The following is a 22832-nucleotide window of genomic DNA, read 5'->3' on the forward strand; positions in this document are numbered from 1 at the left end:
CCCCCAAAATGATCTGCTATATTCCAAATCAATGAAAGCAAATAATGCTTCCCATTCAAGCATAATTAAGTCTCTCAGAAGCTACATATTTTGTAGTCCATAATGAATCTGCTATAAGGATGTTGTGATTTTTAATTTTTGATACAAAACTATGCCATGAATTTCTATAGTATAGCCTAGCTAATTAGCTAAAGCAAGTATGTTAAGTTAGAAGTACTTTCTCTTTATTTTTGTGATGACAGTTCTGTATTATTAATACATTCCACTTCCTAGTTGATCAATCTTTGTGATTTTGTAAGGCACTGGTTCTCAACCTGTGGTCTATGGACCCCTGGGGAGGCTGTGATGTCATCACTGGGGTCTGCGAAGGCTTGAAGAAATGTTATGGTTTAAATCTTGAGTTAAGTCTTGATTTTTCCATAGCCATAGTCCATGGCCACAAAAGGTATCCCCACGCCCCGTCTGCAGTGAAGAAAAGGCTGAGAACCATTGGTATAAGGTCTACACCTTCCATTTCATCCATCTCATCTTCAACTTTCTCTTTTCAATTACATATATTTAAAAAATTACCTTTAAGTCTGTAGGGCAGCAGTCCCCAAACTTTTTGGCCCTAGGGACCGGTTTTGTGGAAGACAATATTTCCACAGACCAGGGAGGAGGAGGAGCGCCTAACCTAGATCTCTCACATGCGCAGTTTGCTGTAGGGCCACATTCCTATGAGAATCTAATGCCTGATGATCTGAGATGGAGCTGAGGCATTGTTGATAGCGCTGGGGAGCGGCTGCAAATACAGGTGAAGCTTCGCTCACTCACCTGCCGTTCAGCTCCAGCTGTGCGGTCTGATTTCGAACAGGCCATGGACTGGTACTAGAGCAGTGGTTGGGAACCCTTGCTCTAGAGTATAGGGCTCAAATTTACATGGATTGTATGCGGTCATGTAAGTGACAGGAGCTTTAATATTTGGTTCACAAGAACCAGCTATTAAATTTTGTTTAGGGAAATATAGACTATAAGAAAGACTAGATTTCCCTTTCATACACAGACATACATGTAAATGTTTTCCCATATATCAGTGTCCATAACGTGTAAAGCAACTGGTTTTCTTTCCCTTTTTTAATGCTAAAGCATAAGCGTTTCAAAGGTTTTCTTTCATTGCTGTTTTTCCATGCATGCTTAAGCTCCAAGTTCTCTGATTGTAAACTACTCTACTTCAATTCTGACATTCTGTGGTAAAACTGCACCCTGGGAAATGCAGATGTGCCTAGACTCAGGAAATATGTGTTTCATCCATGGAATGTGGTTCAGTCCTCATTCTATTAAGATTCTCACTGATAAATATTCCTGAATGACCATTTTTTTTCCAGAAAAGCAGGTAAAAATTATTGGGATGTCAACAGATTCAAAAGTCATGATGGAAATAAAGTACAAATAGCCCTCAGCTTATGAAGTCAACTGAGGCCAGAATTGCCATTCTTAAATGATGTAAATGCCACTTAAAAGATAATTCCTGGGACTTCCGGTGGCTCCGCGTTCCCCGAATAGACGCTCCTTTAGGAGCTCCAGCCCTGTGATTCCGTTTGCCGCTAGAACAGCGAAAATCAGCTGTTCTGGCGGCTCTAAACTCTCCCCCAGGGAAAAAGGGGGAGAGAAGATCAGAAGGGTCTGGGTAGAGCTCCCCTAGACCCCCAGGCTTTTTTTTTTAAGCCTGGGGCTTGCAGGGTGAGAGCTCCTTGAAAGCCCTTCAATGCTCCGGATCCGGGACGATTCCATTTTTTTTCCTGAAAAGCAGGTAAACATTATTGGGATGTCAACAGATGCAAAAGTCATGATGGAAATAAAGTACAAATAGCCCTCAGCTTATGAAGTTAACTGAGGCCAGAATTGCCATTCTTAAATGATGTAAATGCCACTTAAAGATAATTCCTGCAGTACAAGTGTTGGAGTTAAGCGAAACACAAGCAAAGAGGTCACTCTTTGCTCTATGACCTCCTGCCAGCTTCTCCATTGACTTTGCTTGTCAAAAGCCAGAAAAGAAGCTTGCAAATGGCTGTCGTCTGAGCATAGGATGCTGTGACGTTGTATTCACAAGCTGGACATCGAGTGCCTGGATCGCAATCATCTGACTATGGGGATGCTGCAACGGCCGGAATGCCAAGGACCAGTCGTAAGAACCACTTGTTCAATGTTCTTTGAACAGTGGCTGAACTAGTGGTCATTAACTGAGGACCATCTATATGTTTTTCCTCAGGAAGAAAGTACGTCCCTCAGAAATAAAGAACCCCTCTACCCTTCCTTAAAATTAGTGAGGAACAATAGAATAATGGAAATTCAAAGATAGAAAGACATAACAAAGGTGTTTATGATAGGTTGCTAACTTCCCTTGTTTTATATTTTCCAATTTCAACTGAATGAATTTTCGTTCATTCAGTTCACATAGTCAGGAAGCATGCATTGTTTAGTACCTTTAAATTGGTTTCTAAATTTGAGCATTTGTCAAGAGACAACATTTAAATTAATGGATGGCTTGCTTAACATATTGTAGTATTATGGGGCTTTTTTTCTTTTTCTTTTCCTTTGTTTCTTACTTACTGTACTAGAGACTTACTTTAGACTGAGGTCTAAGAAGTCTTCAGTATTACGGTCCTTGGGCTGCTGAACAAGATTTCATGCAGCATTCATAATGATTTGAGTCCAAGACTCTTACTCTAAGGCAAAGTTAAGGCGGTCTCAAAATCACGCCAATCTCATCTTCAGCTATATCACAAGAGCTTTGTAAGCAATTTGTAAAAATCAACTTGCCCACTTATTTTGTTCCACATGCTTCCCACTGTTTGTTGTGCTAAGTAGAGGCACTGTCACGCTGCCACAGCATTTGAAAGTGGTGACAGAGGCAGTTAGGACACCATCGTTTCAAATATGGAGTTCAGTAGCTGTGATTACTGCATGTTGTCAGAATTATAACATGCTAATTGCAAATAATCTCACTATACCATCACAGACAGGCAACTAGAATACCTTAATACAGGTAGTCCTCGACTTACGACCACAATTGAGCCCAATATTTCTGTTGTTAAATGAGACATTTGTTAAGTGCATTTTGCCTCATTCTACAACCTTGTCACAGGTGTTAAGCGAATCACTGCAGTTGATAAGTTACTAACCTGGTTTTTAAATAAATCTGGCTACCCCATTGACATTACTTTTTTTTTTTTTAAATTTGATTTATATGCCGCCCTTCTCTGGAGACTCAGGGCGGCTTACAATGTGTTAAGCAATAGCCTTCATACTTTTGTATATTTATACAAAGTCAGCTTATTGCCCCCACAAACTGGGTCCTCATTTAACCTACCTTAGAAAGGATGGAAGGCTGAGTCAACCTTGAGCCTGGTAAGATTCAAACCTGCAGTAATTGCAGGCAGCTGTATTAATAACAGGATGCTTTAAACCACTGTACTACCAAGGCTACTTGTCAGAAGGTTGCAAAAAGTGTCACATGACCCTGGGACACAACAACGGTCATAAATATGAACCAGTTGCCAAGCATCTGAATTCTGATCACATGATCTTGGGGATACTGCAATGGTAGTAACTCTGAAAAACGGTTGTAAGTCACTTTTTCCAGTGCTGTTATAACCTTGGTCACTAAATGAACTGTTGTAAGTCGAGGACTATCTGTACTTGTACAAATAATTGTTCCATCCTTATACTAAATATGTGCAATATGCTGGCACCTCTAATGCAATTTTGTACAACAATCTCAGTGTTTGATAAAGAAATGCATTTAACATTTTGATATTACAAAAGATGCTTATGCTCAAGCAGAGCCTGCTTGCCTTCCTAACTAAAAGCGGTTTTTAAGATGAATTGTGGCTAGTGCTTTGAAAAACAGGGTCTTAATCATGGAAATACTGACACAACTCTAAATATAGTAGCACAACTGGTGGTGCTATTCCGACAGCAGCTAAAAGCATCTGTATAAAAGATGGTGGCGGGTAGCAATGAGAGACAGCACCCAACAAGAGAATCGGTAAGGTTAGCAAGACCTCTTCTACCAGGTCCAATTGCATATCTTAAGGCTTATCACTGGAAGATGGTTTCTCATTAATTATCCTTACTATTCCTTTCTCCTGCATGCCAGTTTTGACCTTTCTGTAAAATTTGTCAGGGATTTTTGTTCCAAAGTATAGCATTGCTCTTCCCAGGACATATGGCTGCAATATTTCAAAAATCCTCCACCATCACAATTGTGCTTATACGGCACTTTTTATATCACACTTTGCTAGTGACTATTCATCAAAATACGGTCTACACTGCAGTTACCAGATAGCAAGAAAACAACTGACCATTGAAGTCATAAAAGAATGCTGAGCAGTTAGCATTTGTTTAAAAAAAAAAATGAACTTGAGACTTCCTCAAAGATAAGCATCATACTGTTTTAGCAATCAGATTTGTATATTTCAATAAATATTTCAGGTTTATTAAATGTATCAATATCTAGATAACCAGCACAGACTAGTGCAGCTACTTCAGATTGCTTACCTGTGACATACAAATTAAGACTGGCTTCAAATCCTGGGTTGCGAACACTCTAGTTATCCACCAGGAAAAGAAGACCATGAAAAAACAAGAGCATGACCATTTGGCTGGCTCCCAACTGTTAATACTTTGCAACTCTCCAATCTGAAATGAATATACATTAATGCACTCTGAAAATGGCAGTTTAATTCAAGTAACATTATAAATCATACAACTGTTCATTAATACAATGTGGCAACCAGCTTATGTTTCAGACAAGTATTTATTTATCAAATTTATATGGCCACCCATCAAACATGTTCAATCAAGATTTTCTTTTTCCAACACAGAAAAAGTGGGGGGGAGGGGGGGGAAGGGGAGTTGATTTCAGAAATATATTCTACTTCTAAAAGCACATATTACCTACTGATGCAGGTGATACTATTTGTGTGTGCACTGTACTTTAGGAAATGTTTTCATTCAGTTTTTCATATTGTCCATGTCCGAGGAAAGCTGTATGTACTCTAAAATCTAAACAAATGATCAAAAAATCATTACTATTATTAGTAGTTCAATAGCTACCATTCATTTCTTTTAGAGATAGAAATAAATTTATATCCAATGGTTCAATTCATGTTTTTGTCCAAATCCTAATGCACACCTGTAATATAATTTTAGTTCAATCTTGTCCCAATTCAATAGCATAGGCACTCAAAGCAGTTTCTTTACAAAAATAGTAACCTAAACGCCTTAATGTTAATCTTTACTCTCAGTGAAATTCTCACATATTTCCAACAATTGGTTTAAAAACAAGGACCCAAATAAGTAGCTTTTAGATTAGAGAAAACAGCAAGCTAAAGCTTTGCAGTTTCAGATTTAACAAGTCTCTGAGAGCACAAATTAAAGTTTTCCCAATTTCACATAAACATAGGCAGTATATATACATGGGAGAAGAGAAATTGCAATTGTATGCAATGAGTGTACCTTGACATTTGATACAAAATTAAAAAACACTCTGTACAATATACAAGTAATTCTGGATCTATATCTGAAATTACATTTCCAGTCAAGCAAATGCAAAACATCTACCGGTATTTAGATCATGTTTAATCTTTAGAGCAGATTGCCCAATCTTACCTAGGCTTAGAGCTGTATCTAGTTTTTGAGATGTATGCCAAAGGTTGCCCTCCAGAAAGGCAGGGGAGGAGTAAAACTACTACTTTTGATTTAATTCATTATTTCATATTTTTGTTTAGTTAAAAAGTGATGCATCAAATACTTTTCAGTATCTGCCATTATAATATTCTACCTCTCCTATTCTACACATGGAGGTCCTTGGAGGCTGAATCTGGCATCAAATTGGCCTCTGTTTTAAAATACACTGAACCCCTTTCTGGATTTCATTCTTTTATATAAGCCTCTTTATAGTTAAATCTACCAAGACTGCTGTATGCTTCATGCATGAAAAATAGATGTATTTAACAACTTTCATTCAAACTGATTTTCTAATCTGAAATTTCTTCACAGTTCATTAAGCTGGTAGCAAACTTAATTCCACCAGGTAACTAGAACCTGGTGGAAAGGCCACCACTGATAAATTAGTTCTCTCTCTCTCTCTCTCTCTCTGATCCTTATGAAGCAGATTTGGGAGATGGAAAGGAAAAAAGGGCAAGGAAAATTGCAAAAGACCTCATTAATCTATATATCGCCATTCTTGCTGATGTTTTTACAACTTTAATATTTCTAGGTTTAGGCATGTCTTTCTTGACAGTATTTATCCAGCATGTTATCTGATGGCATTATTTTCTATCATCCCCAACAATTTATATACTACTAAACCTCTGATTTCTGTAACCTTTAGCTGAAACAGTGCGCTGCAGAGCAAAACTTTTTGAACCAAGGTAGCTCAAATGGCTATGTGCAGAATGCATCCAAACTCCAGAACCCAAGATTCCCATGGAATTATTTCGCAAATTTTATAAAACATTTTATCATAAAAATCATCATAAAGCAGTTTATTACACAATACTTAATTTATTACATAATACAAGTTTATTACATAAAACATTTCCTGTGCTGATGTTTGATTGTGCTCTATAGTTCAACATGGGCTAATTTCAAGCCAGAGGCATCTCTTAATATATCCCAACTTTTCCTGTAAGGGCAGTACATCAGAAGCTCTGTCATTATTGAAGGCTTTAAGGAATCTGGTAAGGAAATATCTCTGAAACTATGACCCAACAGGGCATCAGTTATCTAGTTTCTAATATAACTTATTTTCAAGGTATTTAAAAGAATGACATGACCAAAATAAAACAGTCTTAATTTGGTCATGTTAGTTTCCAGCGGTATTTCTAGCTTGATATAATCTAAAATTTTATTTTGTTGTCCAAATCCATAGTTTGAAGGAATCTAATATTTTTCCATCTGCCTTTTTATTGACCAATTTTTATAACCATAGAGGAAAAAATACCATTTATTACTTTGCACTTGGTATTAAGATTGATGTCCTCATTTATCCACAGTGGTCATTACTGTGTACCCAAACGATATTCTGCATTTCATTTTGGGTTCAGTATGTTCTGTTCAGTCAATTTTGGAGCCAAGCAAAATAAAGCCCTAAATCAATTTCTTTGTTGCTAATTTTTATTTCAATGTCACTCTATAACTATTGTCATTACTTTGGTCTTCATGTTTAGCTACAATCCAGCTTTTTCACTATATGCCTTTATTTTCTAAGATATGTTGTTTTATATCCTTTACATTTTTTGACAGTAAAGTGGTGTCAGTATACCTTAAATTCTTTAATGCTTCTGCTGTCAAGTTCCAAATCATCTAAGTTAAACTTCCTCAAAACTGCCATTGTGTTAGAATTAAAATGAGGATAAAATACAGCCCTACTCTACATTTTTTCCAATCTTGAACCGGTTTGTGTGTCTCTAAGTTGTTCTGACAAGGGCTTCTTGGTTATTGAACAATGATTTTATCATCCGAATCAAATGTTCTGGAATGCCTATTTCTTTCAGATATACTTTAATTTGTCATGTTCACTATCAAAGACTTCAGTTAATAAGCATAAATCTTATCCTTTTGAAATTCAGATACTTGTGCCATGCTCCATCAAACATTTGCAGTATCTCTTCTACTTCCACATGAATAACCCATATTATACCTTGAGTATTTGCAAAGTAAAATGCCATATATAAATTAAGTCAAATAAATACATAAATAGCTAAATTACTTTAACCCTTGGGCTTGAAAAACTTCCATCTTTTCTTGTTCTTCGTTCTATAATGAGTTATTAAAAAGAAAAAAAAATCTGAAATGCATTACTGAATTCAAAGAAGTAGCAAAAGAAACGTATTCTCTATTAACTGTGTTAGATATTCAGAGACGGCTATGGAATTAAGAAAATGCTTACATTCTAATAACAGATAATTATTCATTTTGTTAAGGGATGAATCAGTAGAAGCGTTCAGCTAACAGATGAAGTCCCTATCAACAGAAAAGTGGGGAGGACCAAAGTCAGTCAATAATTGGCAGGTCTGCAAGGAAGAGTGGGGGGAAAGGGGGCAGAGCTCCATGATTTTTAAATGATGCCTGAATTTCCAGTGAAGAATTCCAAGGTATCCTTTATGAAAATGAAATGATTTTCAAAGGTTAAAATTCAAGATTCTCCATTACTGGAATTCCGTTCCACAACGGTTAATGTAGACCAAGCAAATAACCTAAAATTAGCTCTGCTGCCAGCTGTGTTTTGTTTTGCAGTCGCGCACGTGTGTTCATCTCTTCCATTTGCGAAAACAGGATAGCCACAGATCTATGGTGCTGCTTTGTGAAATGAGGTAGGCGACACATTTTCCTACAGATAAAGAGTCTGTAGAAACAACAGACAAGCAAGCAAACAAATAAACCAGAAACACCACCATAAACTCCTAATCAACCATGCAATACATATTTCTTCTTTTAGACATAAAGATGAGAATTCTCATTAATTTCCATTAACAGAAATAAGCCACATTCCATCTTTGGCCACGTTGTCCAACTTCTGTTCTTTCTTCCCACCAACCAATCTACAATTTCTGCTAGTCATGTGTTCTAACTGCAAATATGCAGAGAGCTGAAATAATAATATGGGATACAATTAAGAAAATAAAATGACACTTGCACCAATGTAGACAGTTCCTTAAAGAAAAAAGCAATTTCCCTATTTCAGAAATAGAAGTCAGCTGGAACAGCACCTGAATCTTCTTTAGTGCTAGCAACATCTCTTGGGGGAAATGGGTGGTTTAGAAATATGAAATATAAATACACACAATAATTCCTCTATCACACCTGAATGCAGTATCTGGATTAAGAGATCCATGACAGACCACAAAGCACAATTCTGTCCTTCAGCATCTTATCTTGCTCCCCCACTCTGTTGCCATTCCTTAATTTTACTTATTTTATTTGTAAAATTTATTAGTTACCCATCTTGCCATATGATAACTCTGATAAACAACCAGGACTTTGGACAATCATTAAACAAGAATGTTGCTGTTATGAGGCAAATGTCCTCCACATAATCAAATGTGTTGATTTGAAAACCTGATGGAGTAGGATTTAAATTTTTCTGGAAAAAATATTCTATAATTTGTTACCATTCTAATAAATTAGTGGGATTTTTAGTAAATATGTTTTTAATCTACCACATACAGGTTTTAGAGCAAGCACCATTTGGTGAATAATAATTGCTAAACCAAATATGAAAGAAGAGCTCTCACTGAACATGTTGAAAAACAGAATTCAATTTTACTTTTGTTCCAGCTCTTTTTTTCCAGAGAGGAAATACCGGTACTTTCTTCTTCTAGATCCCATTTATTTGGTTGAAGGTGCTGCTGAAGTTCCACTTCAGTAGAATACGTACTAGATTGTGAAAGACATTTGAAAATATTACTTTGCAAACTACATAGCCATGATTAAAACAACTCCCTCTGAACCATTAAAGCAGCCACATCCTTTACAAAGTGCACACAGCCATTTCAAAACCTGTTTGGTCCAGGATGCCTCCACCTATTGTGCATATGCACAATCACTTGCTTTTTTCAGCAGTCACAACGCAATTGGAGGCACAAGATTTTATCCTTAATGTCAAAGAACTGTTCTTTGAATTTACCTTATTTTGTGGGATAGGAAGGTTAATTAATAAGTTTAGTGCCACAATAAGGCTTGAAAATAGATCTTCAATAAATTCTCCATCTCCTCTCCCATAATAAGATGACATGGACAGAAATAGAACTCAGAGTCATCACAAATTCTTAAGAGAGGTCACTGTATGTATTTTCACTCCTACAGATTTTGTTCAGTTCCCTCCCCTGAAGAGCTCACATTTTCTATTTTTAGATGCTTACATGGCCCCAATACATTTATATCCTAGTACATGAAGTTTTTAACATATTCATCCCCAGAATTATCCTGTGAGGTAGGAAATTATTTTCTAGGTGACAATCTAACAGCTCATATTCTCAAATGCTACACAATCCTAAATGTATTTATTTAGTAACTCCCAATGATTTCCCTGAAGTATTTTCAGAATTGCACAACTGCATATATTTACTTGAAAGTATTATTGATTACAATCAGGGTGGATAAAAATCAATGTTTTTTTTAAAAAAAATCAAAAAAATCCGATTTTTTTTATTTAAATCGGATTTTTTTGACTTAAATCAGATTTTTTTAAATAAAATGCTTTTTGAGGAAAATATATTACCATCCAAAGGTTATTCCATCATGAAATAAAGATTAGTTTTTTTAATTATGTAGAATAAGGCTGTATATGTTTAATTTTTTTGGTAAATAAATTCCATTAATCCATTCACAATGTCATGCTCTTCCAGAGGTTTTTGTAAGATTATTCAGCAGTTTCTCTGCCTACAAGATATTATCACAGATGCTTGGTTTACTTTTGCAGTTCTCAAAACTGAATTTGACTCCGCAGAGATCACATGCCTCTTCTTCACAGCAAAAATGTTATAACATGAACAGAGTTGAGAAAAAGACCTTAATCCTATTGTTCTACAAACCTATGAATACAGAATCAACCCCTTCAGTGCTAAGTTTCAAGAAGTTCAGTGAATAGAATAGAAACAATATTTTTCTGACTGTTTGGAGTGGAATAGATCTGCACAAGAAGAAAGTGAAACTAAGTGTGAGGAGGAAGGGGCAAGCAGACAAGCAGTACAAAATGAAAGTGAAACTTTCTGAGCACAATACTGCACAGCCACAGACAGACAAGTCTTTGGATCTTTGTGTGTGTATGACCTGAGGTTTATCACATTCTTTCCTTGGAGGAAAAAACCTATAATGGCAGCAGGCCGTAAAAGAGACCCAGTTTGGCAATATTTTAATGAAGTTCCTTTACCTATCGGTAAGGCAGGCATGCGTGCAAACTGCAAACACTGCAACAAAGAAATGCAAGGCCTGGTGGCCCGAATGAGGCAACATCATGAGAAGTGCTATGATGAAGATGACCAAAGAAACACATTTGAACAGGCAGGATCTTCAGGTTGGTAAACATTTTTATTGAATCGTATTTCTAAAGACTGCCTTGAACTGTCATGTTTGAGCAAAATTATATTTCTTATTATTACTGCATGTTACTGTCATTTGGTACAGTTATGAAGAAAAGCAAATATTCCTTTTGGGGCAGTGCTGTGTGTACAATAAGCAGAAATTGTATAAACAATAAAATAACAGCATTGACTTTTTTGTTTAGGGGAATTCATGGATTCTGGAAACTATCCACCTTCAAGATCACCATCCTCCTAATATGGTGGGTTATGCAGAATGTTTTGAAGAGAAAAATTCCTTTTTCTTCACAATTGTTTTTACTGGGTATAGTAAAGGGTTTTACACTGGATGAAATTAAGTTGATATTGTACATGATCACAGCAGCGAGGTTATTGATAGGTAAATATTGGAAAAATGAGGCTTTACCCACTATTGAAGAATGGACTTTGAAGATGGCCAGTTTTGCGGAGATGGCGAAGATTTCAGCATTTTTAAAAGATCGCTCACAAGAGACTTATGAATGGGAATGGAAAAAGTGGATAGATTATGTACAGAACAAATATCAAGTTAGGAAATACCAAATAGCTTTTCATTGAAAGTATTATATAAAAATAGAAATGTATGAATACTGTGAGGGGGGGAATTTTTTTTTTTTTAAGGGGGTTTGAGGGGTTCAAGTTTTGTAAAAAGGGGACTTTGATGGGATTATATTTTATGGAAGTCAGGGGGGAGGGTTAGGGGGGTTTGAGGGGGGGGTTAGGGTGGGGAGCGGGGGGTGGGATGGGGGGGAAATGGGGTGAAAATGTAATTGTAAAACTTTTGCAATAAAAAAAAAGATCACCATCCTCCTGTTCTACAGTTTCAGAGTTATCCATCCAGGATAATGCTTCATTAGCATCATCATCATCAGACACCCACAGCCACATATCACTATCCCCTAAAAGAAAGAAAAAACCCTTCCCTCCTGGAACCACCATAGATAAGTTTGTGATAAAAACTAGCAGATTAGACATGGGTATCCAGCAATCATCCATCTGTAATGCCAACTATAATAAACTTCAAAGCTAAGGGGGAACCATTCAAGAAATATATGTTTGCTGAAGATACTTTAAAGAAAGTCACACCAGTGAACTGGTGGAAGTCACTTAAGCACTTGGATTTAGAGACTGTTCAAGTAATGATTTCACTTTTAACAGCAGTAGCTTCTTCTGCAGGCGTTGAAAGAATATTCTCTTCCTTTGGACTCATTCATTCTAAATTGAGAAATCGTTTGGGACCCCATAAAGCAGGAAAGCTTGTTTTTCTTTTCCAGATTATGAACAAAGAAGAAGATGAAGATGACGAGTGAGCTACAGAGGACAGTATTTAAGTTTTTCATGTGTAGGCTGGGCTGAAAGTCTAAGTTTCTTAAAATATATATATTTTGTTTAGCCAAATTAGTTAACAAACATGGATGTTTGTTTAAGCAAATAACATATGCTGTAATGTTATTGTTTCAGTTGAATAAATCTATTTAAATTGTTATTATTAAGGTAATGATTATTTTTCTCCTTCCTAAGTACAACAGAAAAGTTGTCCAAATATGAATGATTAACCTATTAAACTGGGGATTAAAAAAACTAATATGAAAAGTTGTTATTCTAAAAATCTTCATCTGCTTGCATATTAAAGTTATACCAGCAAGAATTAGTCTTTATGTAGAAAACTATGATTTAAATCAAGCCTTACTGACTTGTGATTTAAATTGTGATTTAAATCAATCTGATTTAAATCAAATCCACCCTGATTACAATAGCATTTATTTCCAAGCAATACTTTTAGGTTTACAACCAAATCAGACCATCTATATGTAAACCTTTTCCTTTCACCAAGGAAATGCAATATTTCCAATATGCAGCTGTTACCAAAAAGAATTCAACAAACTGTTTGCTGAAACTACATGATTCAATTGTCTGCTGTCCCTCTTTGCCACAATGAAGACCTGGAGAGGACATATAGTTTGAGGTGGCTTTTTTCTTTTCTGACACTTTTCTTATTCTGCCTCTAATATCTTTCAGAAGAAAATCTCGGCAGATAATTATTGCATCGTTCTGTTAGAATGCTATTTAAATTTTCAATATTCAGTGCCAATATTAATCAATTGCCCCAAAATTTTGATAGAAGGATTTCAGATTTCCAACCTCACCAATCCCAAGCAAATACTTATTCCGTTCTTCCTTATCATGGGCAAGCCCAAGCAAATAATACAATGTTTCATGCAAAGTAGGTCCTTCTGAATTAAAAGAATGAGCTATCTGTTTACCACTTTCCCTTGTGCTTCCAAGGTGCAAGTTAATAACATGAATGTCTTCAAGTGTCTTTCTATAGGAGAAGAAGATGAACTGGAAAGTGGTGTTAAACGTGCCATCAGTTTGGAGTCATTGTCACAAGAGACCCAAGTCTAGCCCTCCATAAATTCTGTTGATCCTTATCTAGCATCAATTTAGCTTTGACTATTAGTTGACTAGATTCTTGTATTACAGGTAGCAATAATAAACTCTACTGTGCTTTGAACTCAACAAATGTTCCTAGTTATTTGTGCCTGACACTTTCTATTGGCTATTCCAATGAAGGAAATGGTGAGCAATGTCAACCAGCAATAGCAACTGTTTCCTATCCACAGCAAAGAATTTACTGTCCTTGTTCATTTATCCTGGGATTAAGACATAGGCTACCACAACACATAAGATACAAATTCAAACATAGAACAACATTATGCAGGCATGAAAACAAGATGTTTGACTCTTTCCGCATATCCTCAACAAGAAAAAGATATATTGCTGGTGTCTTTATTCAGGTTGGCAGTTCAAAGTTAGTCAGGCCTATCTTATCTGAAGACTACACCAAGGACAACAATATCAAAAAGGAAAAGTCCAATTCATTCATAGCACATGTTTCTGAAGCAAACATCAGAGCAATTATAGGCTGCCTTTTACATTTCCACAAAGTGATTAATGGTGCCAAATAATATGTTCTGTCTGCAGCCAAGAATTCAGGAATAGTTCAGTTAAGAAAAATTCCCCAAGAGCAAATGTTCTGTACAAGTGTAAGTAATAGAACATGGAGCATAGGAACAATGAAATTATCTGTAATACAATATTTTGGTTGCGTAGTTCTAAATTCCAAAAGGAACAATGAACACACACACACACACACAGAGGGAGGAAGGGAGGGACCTAATAGGATAGAAATCTGAACTTATCAATAAAACAATATACTATGGAAGCTTGATAATTGTACTAGGCTTTAAAATGTTCTTCCAGTTCAATAACGATAAGATGAAAAAACTCATTGGGAAAAATCAGAACATCTCAACTTCCTAAAGGTGACTGAGAAAAATTGACAGCACCAACCATCTTTCTTCCTCCACCTATTTCCCCCCTCCACTTAAAGAAACACTCTCCCATCCCTCCATTACAATATTACCTATACTTGTGTGATAACCTTGGAATAAAGGTAAGTAGATATATCTTTCTCAGTCCAACACAACACAAATAAATGTAAGTAGATGTATCTTCCTCAGTCAGACACAACCTGAGCACTAGAATAATTTTCAACTGTAAAATAATCTAGAGAACTGTTTTCCTAAAATATTTAATTTCAGCAGATACATATACCAGAACCTGCTCCATATAAGCAGCAGCCATATGTCAGATGCACTAAATTTAAGATTTTCAAAACTATGATCCAAGGAGTACTGGTGCTCCATAACATCCATTCAGGTAGTCCATTAGAAAAATTACTGAACAACTAAGAAATATATGTTCTTGGTTCTATGCTTTATTATGAAAAAGACTGATGTCCCTTTTGACTAGGTTATCAAACTAGCTACCAATGCGAAAATCTTTTGATTTTTCACAATAGAAGTCATTTTTTTGAGTATCATGGTGTTGAAGAAAAGATAATTCAAGATGAAGAAAAGGAGCTGTGGTCTGTAATCTGACAAGATCACAACTCTGAAATAGTATGTTAAAAAGGAAGGTTTGCTCTAAGAGCCCTTAAATAGGGAACTTCTTCTAAAGGGGTGACTCAAAAAACAAAAAGAATGAAAGATAGGAAAGATGTACGAGCTACCAAAAATGTATATGCTGCAACTTGAAAGCCCCTACATTTTGAAACAAACATTACCAATTAAAAAGAATCCTGAGCACCATGCAATTTAGCAACATAAAAGCACACTTCAACTGTTTTTTTTAAGCTGAGGCACATATCTAAAAAAAATCATGATCTGCCTTTTTGAGGATGACCGATATATTTCGCCCCACCAAATTACAACCATGTTGCTGCCGTGTGGGACTCTGTACCTTCAGTGCTTCTGAGTATGATTGAGGCAGGAACTTGAGTTGAAAAGGCCACTCTTGACAACAACAAGGAAAGTGAAGCTAAAGGCAAACTACAGCTGGGGTAAGAACAGGCCAGATGCTGCATGTGTGAGAAAAGCCAACCACTTAGGAGAAGAATTCTCCAAAATCAAAATTTGGCAAGTTCTGCTGTAAAGAAAAAAGTACAGAATTGGCTAAAATATTTAGATGCGTTTGGATGACAGATCATGCTATTCTCAACTCAAATTACCTCTATTTACTAGGGGAAAATATCAAACTTTCACAAGTAGATCTGGAGGTAATGATACGATCAGACCAAAGCCACAAGGAAGTCTAATTGCTGATGGAGCAAGTACTTTAAGAAGTTCCTAATTTTACAGTGATGCATAAAATTGGACACAGCAATGTAACAAAGATAATTGAAATCTCCGAAATACAAATGAATTATTTATAAATGTGGTATTTTAGAATAAAGTGAGAACTTAGACGGAACAGAATGGATCCCTTTAAATTAGATTCATATGATGAACCTTATTAAAGAACCCAGGGTCAACTCTATAACAGGAATTTCAAACTTACAGCCCATTGGTCATGTGGAGTTTTCAAATAATTTATGTGGTCTGCACAACACACTGTACACACTGATGATGCTACCCAGCAAGGATGGAGACTAACCACAGATTAGTTCTGTAAGATATGCTAAAGAAGTACCTCCAGAGGAGCAGTACCCTAGCAATGGTAGGAACCTGGCAGCTCACTTCAGTGACTCTTCCAGCAACTGCAGAGCAGATACTGCTTCTAAACCACTCAGAGTCGCCATGAGGTGAGATGGATGACAAACAAATAAATAAATATTATGCTAAATTCTCCAGATTGAAAGCAGTCAAGGGACAACATTTTGCCCAGAAAGACTAACTGGCAGGCTAGAATAGCCCAAGTGAGGGAAGGAAGAGGTACGGTAGCTGAAGAGGAAAACTAGGTATGACCAACTCACCACAAAAGTCTCTCGGTAAGGAATGGGAAAAACTGCAAACAAGACATTTCTCTCTTGAAAAGGAGAAGGAACTACAGGCACGGATAAAGAATAGAAAGAATCGGAAAAAGATCTGTGCTCATCAAGGAGCCAAAGATTAGATTAGATTAGAATAGATTAAGAATAGAATGGGGATGGGGATGGGGATGGGGATGGGGATGGGGATGGGGATGGGGATGGGGATGGGGATGGGGATGGAAGGGGATGGGGATGGGGATGGGGATGGGGATGGAATGGAATGGAATGGAATGGAATGGAATGGAATGGAATGGAATGGAATGGAATGGAATGGAATAGAATAGAATAGAATAGAATAGAATAGAATAGAATAGAATAGAATAGAATAGAATAGAATAGAATAGAATAGAATAGAATAGAATAGAATAGGCACAGCTCTTATGAGATTATATCATCCTGGGTCTGATCCCCCTCCTCCACAAAATATAGCTATATAGTCAGTAATAAAATCAATTACTAGTATTCTGATTATTAAAACATATTGGCAGCTAAGCGGCCAAAACGAAATAGCTGATTTGTCACTCTGATTGATGGTAAAAGGTTGTGGCTGCTTTTAATTATTTGGATATTTAATAAATGCAGATGTAATGGCATACCACAATACCTTTCATTTTTGATTCATTAAACATTTTAGTATCAATGCATGAAAAGCATTACTTTTGCTGCCTTCAGTCTAATTAACTAGTCTTCATGTGGTAATTGTGACAAATGCCTCTCCAAAAAGACATTGCTAAATAAATGTTTTGCTATAACCTAATTAAAAAATGGATCATATCTACTAGGATTTGTGGATATCCAGTTTATGCACCTATTACAGATATAATGGGAGAAGTTATTGAAAAATTTTATGGCATACTCTAAGAGCTAAATGCAATATTAAGGAAGGACACAGACTTATTAATGTATAATTGCAAAATGAAAGCGGAATGGAAACACCTCAAATTACCAGAATATTTGGGATGGGTACATTGAACAGTGAAGGAGATAGATCAATGATGTTTTGTAGAGAATTTATTGTTTATTACTAACATTTGCATTAAGCAATTTAAACATGGCATCAAAACACGGACCTTTTTGGATGCACAATGTTAACATCAAATTGACTACACAGTACAAACCAGTCAATTAAAACATTTTGAGATTCAGATTATGGAGAAGATCATAAATTACTGACATTCAATATATAGGTTAAATTTAGAAAGTTAGAAAGCAGGTCAACAAGATTATACCTGGAAGAATTATAAGAGCAATATAAATACTTAATTTATGCAAAGGAAAATCTGAAAAACTATGGGAAAAGAAAAAAGATGTTGTAAAAACCAATGTGGAAAAAAATTACAGATGAAAATATAACTCACTTTCAAAGCAAACTATCATAATAACCAAAGAAAGCCAGAGGATAAGTCTTGGATAAGAAAAGCATAGGAAAAGTTATGTCCCTATTAAGAAGGGACATAGAAGGGGGAAAAAAAGATGTATTACTAAGATCAGAGAAATCATAAGAAAATTTCCACTCTATACTTAAGAATTGTTGTCATTCTTATTATCTCATCACAACAATGTAAAGTCACAGCTACCAGTTCTTTAGTTAGTGTTGGCTTTCATACATACCATTCTTCCCAAGAACATAGGATATTGTTGTGTATCGGCATAACATGTGTACATCCAAGCAGTGTTTTTTTTTTGTAATCGATTTAAATTTTGTCAATGAGCAGATTTTCTAAGAGCCATCCACAATTCTTTGGTATGACACCTAGTGTGCTGACAACCTGTGATAGGCAGATGTTACTAGGATGGGTGTTAAAGGTATTGTCGCAGGATGTAAGCTGTTCCAAGTAAACAATTGACTGTGACTTTGTTAATGCTAATGGGGTTGAAGTAGTGCTTCAGATGTTTTGGGACTGCACCCAAGGTGCCTGTTACGACTGGTACTATCTTTGCTTATTATTATTAAGATTTAGATGGCAACAATATAACCTTGGGAAACTAACAATAATCAAACCCATATTTTTTAAAAATACCAACAACTGCTCCACCAAATTAAAGACTAACATATTTTAACTAGGCTCATAGCAACATCACAGCCTTTGCACATACGCTGGACTCAATTTACATCCTGACCCAATACCTGAGGGTCGCCAAGGCCTTCCCGAAGGCCAAAAGGAGTAGGGGGCTTTTGGACCTTGGGGAGAGGTTGTTTCATTGTAAAAGAGATATAATATGGGTGGGAAGGAAAATAGAAAAGCTATGCAGAACTGACATTCTTTACAAATAGGATTATAGATGAAAGAAACATTTGCAGAAAAAAAGTAGGACAGGTAATAGGTGAGGTGCTACAGGCATCAACACATTTGTCAAACAGAAAGGCATCAGAAGCAGATGAAATATCCAGTGAATTCTTTAAAGCTGCAGAAGAAGTCATTAAAGTGCTAACAGCTCTAATATCAATAAATAAGGAACAAGGCTACATCTTTGGTGTGACACCAAAGGGACATGCAAAAGAATGTGCAAATTATTAAACTTAAAGCAGTAGTTTAAGATTTTACGAAGAACAATAAACATACATAGCCGGGCTATCAACATAATAATTTTAAATTGGATGTTTTAAATTTCTGGGGTTTTAAATTGAGCCGAATTATTTAATAATTTTAAATAATTTTAATTGATGTTTGTCTTGTGCTTTTAATAGGCTGTACACCGCCCTGAGTCCTTCGGGAGAAGGGCGGTATAGAAATAAAATTATTCTTATTCTTATACAGAAAATATGTCAAATAGGCAAGTTTTGCAATTGGCAAAATTAATAGTTGACCTAAGATATACCCGTAACCAAAGGATATAAGAAAGGTATTTATCTTTGCTTTATTGAATATATCAAGGCTTTTGATTCATAGCTCATACCAGAACTGAATATATTAAGGTTAATGAGTATGCCAGAACATCTGATTATTTTTCTGAGGAATTTTTTTACAACGAAAATGAAACTATTGTACTAAAATAAATCTCCAAAACTAGATTTAGAGTAAGCCATACACACACACACACAAAACATATTGTCCCCATATATGTTTAACTTATATGAACATATTATAAAAATACTAGGATTGAAATATATGACAGAAAGCTAGAATCAAACCGATGTAGCTGTGACAATAACTATTTGTGATATACAGACTATAGCTCTGTTAGTTGGAAAAATAGCTAATTATGAAAGTAACTGGAAAGTAAAAATGTAACTTATTGTTAGATATAAAAATTGCAATTTCAACTAATATTTAGTGAGTTCACCACTGATTCTGAAAAAATGAAGATGCTGTTATCTTCTGTTATCTTTAGCTCAAGGTTAAAGATGGCAAGAATGCTAGAGAAACAAACAGATTAATAGGAAGGAAAGCAATAACAAGCTTAGACAAGATCATGAAACTAAGTATATTCCTATTACAACAAAAATCATAAAAATAAAAGCAACTGTCTTTTCAATGACAAGGCATGGCTGTGAACACTGGACAACACTGAGAAAGGATGAGAGAAAGAATATACACAGCTTTGAATTATGGATTTGAAGATGGTTATTAAGAGTACTATGGATTGTAGAAAGAACCAATAGTTTTTGACCAAATAAAGACTGACTGCTACCTGAAAGGTATGATCAGCAAACAGAAACTCATATGCTTTGAGCATGTGACCAAAAAAATATGCCTGGTAAATTGAGGGAAATAGAAGGGGAAAAAAACAACAGACAAGGTAGATGAATGGAATCAAAGTTAAGTACAAAATTATCCCCAGAAAAGCTACAAGTGGTATTACCAGAGACAAGTCAAAATGGCAAACATTTCTCCATGCAGTCAATAGGATCTAAGCCCAATTTACTGACTCCAAAATTAGCATACATTTTAAGGTCTGTTGATCTCAAAGGTTTTTAGCAGATCTTGAAACAAAAGACAGCATCGAAAATGACTAACAGTCACCCTTCTCTCCATCTTTTGTGGTTGCTGAGGGTTTTTGTGTGTGTGTGTCTTGGTTTCATCACTCCCAAAAAACAATGTTTCCTTACTTCCTTATTTAAATATGCACATCTCATCCCAACGACTTGCAAAAACACACACATACATACATCTCTAAAAGTCCATCCACAAAACAGATGAAAACAACCTATACGTTAAACCTCCCCACTTTTTTTTTTATAACAAAACTCTGAACTCCAAAAGCCAGGTTTTTTGTTTTTTTTTAAAGACAATAAGCCTGCTTCCAAAATGTAGACAGGCTCAGATTCTGAGATTTTTTTTTTTACTCTCGGACAGAATTCCAGGTTTGGGAATGTTCATGCCCTTTACGACGATACAGGCAGCATCATCATCATCATCATCATCATCATTTAAGGATCTCGGTTACCACTCAGAAGCTACTATATTCATCTCGGTAAAAACAGCACCAAGCGAAAGCGCTTTCCCGCTTCTGGACCCCCCGGAAGAATCACGGGGACCCGAAGAAACATCCCTTTTTTTTTTTACACAGCGCATCAAAAAGCCTACAAACGAACCAAGCTAGTAAAGCCTCTGCAAATTAAGGAAGGCCATGAATGCACCCAGCAACTATGAATGGTTATATTCACATAGCGCCTGATACACTCCCGGCGCTAGCAACACACACATGGCCTCAACAGTTCCATCTGGCCCCAAACTTAAAAAGACTCTCAAGCCAAACGCTGAATGGCACCCAGGAAGGGGGAGGAAGGGGTGCCGACCCTCCTTTAGACCAGGTTCAATGGCACTTTCTTTTCTCCACCCCAGGCAACATTGGGGGAGAGCCGGGGCTCCGTTTCCGAAGGCCGGCAGAAAAGCACCGCTTCCTGCCATTCCCCACATTTCAAGAAGAGTACATTGCAGGCACCACCATTCCTTCTCTCCCCTTCAAACACCACCACCTTCTTGGCTTCGGACCTGTTGCACCTTCGCTCTTTTTTCTCTCTCTCTCTCTCTCTCTCCCGAAGGAGACAATTCCTCCTCTTCCTCTCTCACCCACCACCACCACCACCCAGCATGGGGAAAAAAGCCACAAAAGAGGCTGAAGACGTCCACCCCGCTCCTTCCCACCCGAAAGGGTCCCACTTTGCAACCCGAAGAGAAACTTACCTCCGGGGGGTGGGAGGGAGGAAGGAGGAGGGGGGAGAGCAGGGACCCCGGTCGTCCCCCCCCCCTCTCGCCTTTCCGTCGCTGGCGTGTCTTCGCGCCCGCCGCTTTCCTTCTTCTTCTTCTTCTTCCTGCTCCCTCCCTCCCTCCCTCCCTCCCTCTTGGGCGGGGAGGAGGAGAGGTGGCGCCGCCGGCCGAGGGAACCTTGCCGTCCCCCCCCCCCCCTCACACCGCTTCCTCTGACGTAGAGCGTAGGTAGAAGCCGCCGGAGGAGGAGGAGGAGGAGGAGGAAATTCTGGGCAGCAACAAGTGCGGGCAGCTGCAGCGGGGCTGAAGCGCCCGGCGAGAAAGCGAGACAGGCCAACTCGGGGCGGAGCGACGGGCCGGGTGGAAGGGTGGAGAGGAGGAGGAGGGGGGGGGAGGGGGTTACCCCGCCAAGCCAGCGAGGCTGGAGCTCCTAGAGAGTCCCACGGGCCGGGGAGCTAAGCTGTAACGGGGGTGGGGGGGGGAGTGGGCAGGTCGGGGCCTGGGTCAGTCCATCCGGGCGGATGGATGGAAGGATGGATGGATGGTTTGCGGCCGGTCAGGTAGAGCCGCCGAGGCCGGGGGGTGGAGAGAGGGAGGCAGGAAGGCCAAAAGAAAAGAAAAAGGGAGGGCGGACGGGGATTTTTTTTAAAAAAAAAGTGGGGGGGGGGGAGAAAAGAAAAGGAAAAAAAAAAGAAACAGAAAAAAAAGGGGGAAAAAGAAGCTGCCGGCCCCTCCCCCTGCCTGCGCGCGCGCGCGCGCCTGCCTTTGCGTCACTCCCGCCTGCGCCGCGCGGCGACGTAACCCTCGGCGCGCGTCACTCGTCGCCTTGCTCGGCGTTGCCCGGGACAACGTCGCAAAGGCGACGCCTCCGCGTCCCGCGCTAAGTGACGGGGCAGGGCTGTCCTAAGTAAAGCGGGGCTTTAAGGGAGATGGGTATTGGTGCCGGAAGCCCCCGGTTGATTTGGGGGGGGGGGAAGAAGGGGGGGAAATGAAATGTCCCTGAAACAGCTTCCCGTCATCTGGGGGTCCTGCCGGAGGTGTTGTCCTGCCACCTCCCGCCAATTCCCTGCCGTGATGGCTGGGGAGCATAGAAAGCCGTAGTCTCAACATTTGAAGGATCCCGGGCTGAGGAAGACATTTTTTTAAAAAAAAAAAAGATATTTCTGAGGAAACGAGGCCACCGGTCAATGTTGATTCGAG

At 37.8% G+C, this 22832-nt stretch overlaps 1 protein-coding gene and 1 long non-coding RNA gene across 9 annotated transcripts in view; one reads left to right on the forward strand and one right to left on the reverse strand.

The window, feature by feature from the left end:
- The window catches only part of R3HDM2 (R3H domain containing 2), a 207110-nt gene extending 184700 nt beyond the window's left edge, over window positions 1-22410 (reverse strand). For all 8 annotated transcript variants that reach the window (XM_087886692.1, XM_087886690.1, XM_087886687.1 and 5 more), the window contains exon 1: window positions 21609-22410. The gene's annotated coding sequence lies outside the window, so the exon portion shown is untranslated. The remainder of the gene's footprint in view (window positions 1-21608) is intronic.
- On the forward strand, window positions 4483-12591 carry LOC148115320 (uncharacterized). Its single transcript, XR_015732389.1, has 2 exons — window positions 4483-11062; window positions 12380-12591. It is a non-coding gene; the product is annotated as an uncharacterized LOC148115320 (long non-coding RNA).
- Window positions 22411-22832: the final 422 nt, after the last annotated feature.

This window comes from Pantherophis guttatus, chromosome 2 (genome assembly GCF_059756535.1).
Source record: "Pantherophis guttatus breed Tessera chromosome 2, ASM5975653v1, whole genome shotgun sequence".
Lineage (NCBI taxonomy): Eukaryota > Metazoa > Chordata > Lepidosauria > Squamata > Colubridae > Pantherophis > Pantherophis guttatus.